Source organism: Triticum urartu, chromosome 2 (genome assembly GCF_003073215.2).
Source record: "Triticum urartu cultivar G1812 chromosome 2, Tu2.1, whole genome shotgun sequence".
Taxonomy (NCBI): domain Eukaryota; kingdom Viridiplantae; phylum Streptophyta; class Magnoliopsida; order Poales; family Poaceae; genus Triticum; species Triticum urartu.
Genome location: NC_053023.1, coordinates 707,025,420 through 707,032,403, shown reverse-complemented (window position 1 = coordinate 707,032,403; position 6,984 = coordinate 707,025,420).

The window sequence follows — 6,984 nt, the reverse complement described above, 5'->3', positions numbered from 1 at the left end:
AGCAGTGGACCGGCTATTTATCTAATGATTCTCTATAAACCTAGGGCGTAGAGACCAAGAAGCCATATAGCTGAAACCTTAAAGCCTAGGATAGACCCTACGGTCGGAGACGATGCAGTGACATGGTACCGACTCTCACAGTATCCTATCTCGCGCAGGGTGCACTAAATAACGCAAACTAAGTAGAAGCCCTCCGGATGGGCTAGTCCGGGGAATGCCGAGTCGATGGGCTTCTAAACAGGGTATTCTCTCAGGGAGTATATCAGGATGGTCTGCAGGCGGAGAAAGTTTATGGCCTACGACCTTCAGTCGAGCTATAACTGTCAATGGGGCGTACGTTAGGATATCAATTACTTATTGTCTAGCGGTATTGTACTTGCCCGGAGATGACGAAGGAGTACGTGGTGGATATCGTCGGTGATCACCTCATAGAGTGGTGCCACAGCTGCAGCGTTACCGGGGGCGCCACCTCGTGACCTCCCTCTTTTGATCCGGAGTAATCAAGTCTCTGGGACACGTTGAGCAAGTTGTAGCAAAATCATGTATTCGTTTACGTAACACCATCATCTCGTTACCGACAAGTCTCTTTACTCGTTCCGTAACACATCATCCCGTGATCAACTCCTTGGTCACATTGCGCATATGATGATGTCCTACCGAGTGGGCCCAGAGATACCTCTCCGCTTACACGGAGTGACAAATCCCAGTCTCGATTCGTGCCAACCCAACAGACACTTTCGGAGATACCTGTAATGCACCTTTATAGTCACCCAGTTACGTTGTGACGTTTGATACACCCAAAGCATTCCTACGGTATCCGGGAGTTGCACAATCTCATGGTCTAAGGAAATGATACTTGACATTAGAAAAGCTTATAGCATATGAACTACACGATCTTAGTGCTAGGCTAGGATTGGGTCTTGTCCATCACATCATTCTCCTAATGATGTGATCCCGTTATCAACGACATCCAATGTCCATGGTCAGGAAACCGTAACCATCTATTGATCAACGAGCTAGTCAACTAGAGGCTTACTAGGGACATGGTGTTGTCCATGTATCCACACATGTATCTGAGTTTCCTATCAATACAATTATAGCATGGATAATAAACGATTATCATGAACAAGGAAATATAATAATAACCAATTTATTATTGCCTCTAGGGCATATTTCCAACAAAAACGCTAGTGAGGTTTGAACGTTGAGGGTTCTACTAGACATGCTCTAAGTATCCCCCCCGCCCTGACATCCCTCCGATCGTACTCATGGATGGGTTTGATTAAGAGTGTGCTGAGGCTTAGTCGTCTAATACTTAACCATGTCTCAGTCCGGCTTAACTGTCATGTGTGTGGGGTCGGCTCGCTTGACTCCCCTGTGCTGGGGTTTGTATGACCGTTGTGGGCTTTAGTCGTGGTCTCTGATGCCTTTGTTTTTGGTCTTTTAAGTTGGTGGGCTTGACTGTTTTGGCTGGGCTTTATCCTGATTGTACTTTTTAGCACTTTTCCCTTTTTTTGATAAAAAGATACGGGTTTTGCTAAGTCTGAAGAGGCTAGCTGTAAAGTTTGACATAACCAAATAGGCATCCTGTTCTTGCGATGTTGCACTGTGTTAACTGAACAGTATCAGATGTTACTGGCTAGCTACAAGGAGTGCACAAAAATCTTGAAAGACAGAACTAACTACTAGAGTCTAGGACAAGTCAATACAAAATTGAAAAAAAAAAAACTTTTCACATGTGAGCATGACCCAGCTCATTAAGATGCATGAAAGAAAAAACCGTTGGACTAAAAAAAAACTTGTGGCAATTAAAATGCTCGACAAGTTACTCAAAAGAAATTTCTCGATCACATGCTCTTCAGCCTCTTGGCAACTTTGATAAAGGCGCAGCACGGAAAGTTCTGTGTAATGGCAGTAATGCACACCCTGTTTAAGAATTTCAGGCCTACAAAAAGAGTTTCTATCCTAATGATAACTCGTGTAAAGCTGTTGCCGCCGAACAGTTCTCTTTAAACCTGGAACGGTCTGGACTGATCCATAGTTTCAGTCAGTTTTTGTACTGGGTTGCCTTTTGGATTGGATGAAATGGGCCAAACCCCCTAAATCAATTTAGTTTTGGTCCTGGGCCTTAACAATTGTTTTGGACTGAGTTGGTTTGGTCTGGGACACGAACCGAAACGGTTCAAACCGTCTCGACCATAGTCCTGAAACCAAAATCGATAGACCAAATCGTGACCTAGGTGAAGGAGCGCCTTTGGTACTGAGCGATGCCGCCCGCCCGCCACTCGTAGGATCTTCCACTGCCGCCGCCGACCAAATCGAGGGATCCCACCAAATCGAGGGATCTTCTGCTGCCGCTGGTCGTTGCCGGTCGGCTGGAGCATGGTCGCCGCCTTCCCCTCCCTTGGGCCTTGGCTGAGCTTGGCCGCCGCCCAACGCGGTTAAGGGACGCACGGTCGTGCTCCTCTCTCTCTCTCTCTCTCTCTCTCTCTCTCTCTCTCTCTCTCTCTCTCTCTCTCTCTGAACCTTACTCGTCTCTACAGGCTGTAGGTAACTCAAGACGCCGCCGCTGGTGACTCAAGATACGGCTGCAAAAGTTGGTTGGATTCTGAAATATTTGATCGATGCCTGTTACCTATTGTGTGAGATTTGGGGAATTTTGTGTGAAATTTATCATCTTGGATATGAATCATGTGCTGCTGTGCATCTCTGCTTTTGTCATTGCTCACCTCCTTTGTTTTTAATAAAGTGGTTATGACACTGCTCACCTCCTCCGTTATTTTACATTAGCAGTTCAAGAAGACCATTGCAATATTTGTGGGTAAATAAACTGTACAATCCTTCTAAGGTGTTCTCAGAACAGAGTTCTTTGAGAAACCAGGCCTACTTTTGTTCTATTAATCTACTCCTAACATATTGATTGTTTCTTCAAGAACAGAGGGAAACGTGATGTTTTATTAGTTGTATCAGAATAGCATGTGAACTGTTCTTAGTTGCTTCAGAATAGAATGTGAAGTATTCTTAGTTGTTCCAGAATAGCATGGATGATTTGGTGAACTATAATTATCTAGCTTCTGGATGATTTGCCTATATTTACTTATATCCATATAAATCATTCCGTTTATGAGTGCAAGATGATGTCACATGAAGGTTTAAGTTCTTACATACTATTCTTAATTGAGGGGTCATATTGTTCTGAACCTTTTATTATGTTTGTCACATGCAGGTTTCATCATTCTTCTTCTCTTCATACCAAGCCTTTCATACTTTGAAGGTGTTGTGATTTGGGACAGAAGGAAGGCAGGACAGGAGGTGTTTGATTGGTGTGATAAAAAGGCTTGAACCATGTCTGGGAATGTGTCAGACAGCTCAGGTATTGGTGAATCAGCTGATGAGTTGTTGCAAACACCACATAGTAGGCGCGCTAAAGTCTGGGAATACTATGAGCCAGATTTGGTAGAGGTGGACAATGTCCAGAAGGCTGTGTGTAAGTATTGTTCCATGAAATTAGCATGCAAGTCTGGGACGAGCAGCCTTAGAAACCACATTGGTGAGTCATGCCCCAAAATCGATGATGAGTCCAGAAATAGGTTTCTTGCAACAATTAAGAAAAAACCATCAGATGTGGGGTTTGTTTTCGATCCTCAGAGAAGTCGTCAGCTCATGATCAAATATTGCATCCACGCCGAGGTTGCATTCAGGAAGTTTGACGATCCTTACTTTGAAGAGTGGATGGACTCGATGAAGCCCACCTTTAAAGTCATTCGGCGCCAGACTGTTCGCAACGACTGTGTGGACGCATATGAGCAATGAAGGATCAGCTGCGCATTGAGTTCGAGTCTCTTGATTCCCGTGTTTGTTTGACCAAGGACATGTGGACCTCTATACAAGAACTAGGCTATATGTGTGTTACCACTCACTACATTGATGGCAATTTCAAGCTGAAGAAGAAGGTCATATCCTTCAAAAAAGTCAAGTATCCGCACACAAGTGCGGCCATTGAAGAGACTTTGTGCAAGTGTTTGAATGAATGGGGCATCAAAAGGAAATTGTTTACTTTGACCTTGGACAATGCAGCAAACAATAAACCGGCAGTTGACTCATTTGTGCAACATCAAGACCATGGCATGTTGTTTGGTGGTGTGGATTTTCATGTAAGGTGTTCGGCACACATCCTTAATATCTTAGTTCAAGATGGAACAAGATATGTGCACAAGACCATAGAAAAAATCCGTGAACTTTTAAGGCATATCGTTTCTTCGCCATCAAGAATTCAATCCTTCAATGCGATTGCCACAAATTTGGATCTTCCTGAAAAGGCTGGTGGCATAAATCTTGATATTCCAAACCGTTGGAACTCTACATATCTAATGATTGGAGAAGCTCTGGAATACAAGGGAGCCCTCAATAATTATGCAAGTGAAAATGGTGAAATAGCACCGGACGATGTGGAGTGGACTAATGCTGAAGTAATGTGCGCATTTCTAAAAGCTTTTGAAGAAGCGACAAAGTTAGTATCAGCCGATAGAACACCAACAGCCCATCTTTTTTTGCACATGGTGTTGTGCATCCGCCAAGCGCTAAGGGACCCTCAGTGGAGCACTAGTGGCACTATGTCAAACCTTGTCTATGCTATGGGCCAAAAGTTTGATAAATACTGGAAAGAGTCAAAACTGAATGTTGCAGTTGTCATCGCAACGGTGTTAGATCCAACCAAGAAATCTGACTTCTTGGAATTCTTCTTTGAAAAGTATTGTGAAAATGTGGATGATATTGAGAAGTGTCTAGAGTTGTGAGAAAAGTATTGTGAAAATGTGGATGATATTGAGAAGTGTCTAGAAGGTGTAAAAGACATGATGAGGTCGTATTATGAGAAATACGAGGAAGCCAAAGAACCACCGAGCACTCGGTATCTCGACAAGTCAGCGCCAATATAGGATCACCAGTTCTTGGCAAAAGGAGGCTGGAAGAAGAGTTTGCTCAATACAAGTCAAGAAGGAGGTCGTACATGCAACCAAAGTCTGAGCTGGACATGTATTTGGAGAAAAAATTTGACAGCTCCGGGGGAAGTTTTGATATTTTGATAGGGTGGAAAACACATGCTGAAAAATATCCCGGTGCTCTCAACTGTGACGCCCGGTTAAATCAAGCTACAGTAACCCTCTGGTAATGATGCCATGTCACCACGATTACTGTTGATAATCTCGTGTTAGTTCAGATCCGAGCCAAATTCAAATTTCAATTAAAGTCAAACATTAAAAGTTTCCAATAGTCAAATCAAAAATGTTCAAAATTGTAGCAACTAAATCATAATCAATTATGGGTGGAGGAACCACACTTTTATGAAATGATTAAATACTCTAAAGTGAATAAAACCATTGCAAAACAATTATTCAAATGATTTTAAATAATAAAAAAATGTTAAACTAGTTTAATGACCACCAAACTTTTTATGGTAGAGGGATGTTCTGAAACCTTATTTTAGGAGCTATGGTCATATTTTATAAAAAAACTAAAATAAAGTATGACTAAACTAGAACAGAAAAGAATAAATAAAAAGAAAAGACAAAAGGTAAAACAAGAAAAATAAAAGAGAGGGAGAGAACCCCCTGGCCATCTAGGCCTCGGCCCAGCAAGCCGACGGGCCGTCAGGCCAGCCCACCCCGCCCCTGCCTTATCCCCCCACCCCCAGGAAAACCCTAACCTACCTCGAACCCCACTCCCCATCGCACGTTCCCCTCTCCTCCCTCACTCCCCCTCGATCCGGATCGGGCCCCGACCCCGGTGCCCACCTCGCTGTCGGCGTCTCCCGACGCTGCCCCACCCTTGCCGCCTCGACCCCATCGCACACCTCACTCCTCTCTCCTCTGGATCTGGAGACAGCCGCGCCCCGACCCCGCCGACGCCGATGCCGCGCGCCACCCCGTCGATCCTCGTCGGCGCCCCGGAACCTACTGCCGTCGCCGGATCGACCTCGCCGGGCCTCCCTCACCGGACGCCGCCACCTCGCCGTCCTCCTCCACTCCGTCGCTCGTCCACGACATCCCCCTCAACCCCCGCTGCCGAACCCCCTACGCCTCCCTGTGAGCTTCCCCCTCTCCTTCCTGTCTTCCACGCGCACGCCCCGCGGCCTCGTCTGCGCTCGCCGCGCCGTTCCGCACGCGCACGCTACGCGCACCGCGGCCCCTCCCAGCGCCCGCTCGCACTCCGCCGCGCATCCCCGGCCACGGCCACGCATCGGCCGCGGCCATATGCCACCACCCGCAGCGCGCCTCGCGCCGCGACCCGCCGTTGCCTCGCCCCCCCCGCACTGGCCTCCCCTGTCTCCAGCCGCCGGCCACGGCTTGGCTGCGCCCGCGCCTTGGTCGTGCTGGCCGCGAGCCCCACACCTGCTTGCGCTCGCGCGCCCCGTAGCGCTCGTCGCCGCCTCCGCTCCATATGCCCTCCCGTGACGCCACCCGGGGCGGCCCTTCTGCCGCCGCCGCCGTCGGCCGGCTGCACCAGCCGCGCCCCTCGGCCCTGCTCCTGCTGCGCCTCGCTCCTGGGCGGGCTGCGGCTTCGCCCGCAGCCGCGCCCGCACGCCCGACCCGCTATGGCCCCTCTGGGCCAATGACAGGAGGGCCCCGCCTCCAGAACGAATTAAAAAAAAGAAAAAGGAATTAAAAATAATATGTAAAATAAATAAAATAAATAAATAGATAATAATAATTTAATTAATTAATTAATTAAGGAATTGATTAAGTTAATTAATCATAATTAGATTAACCTAACTAACTAATTAGTTTAATTAAACAGTAGTTAGTTTAGTTGAACACTTATTAGGCTAAACAGTCAATGACCAGTGGGTCCCACACGTCAGTTGACCAGTCAACACCTCTGTTGACTGCTGACGTCATGCTGACGTCATGATGACGTCAGCAGGCACTGTTCTGGATAATGTTGTATTAAAATAATTAAATAAATCCTGAAAATGATTTAAATCTT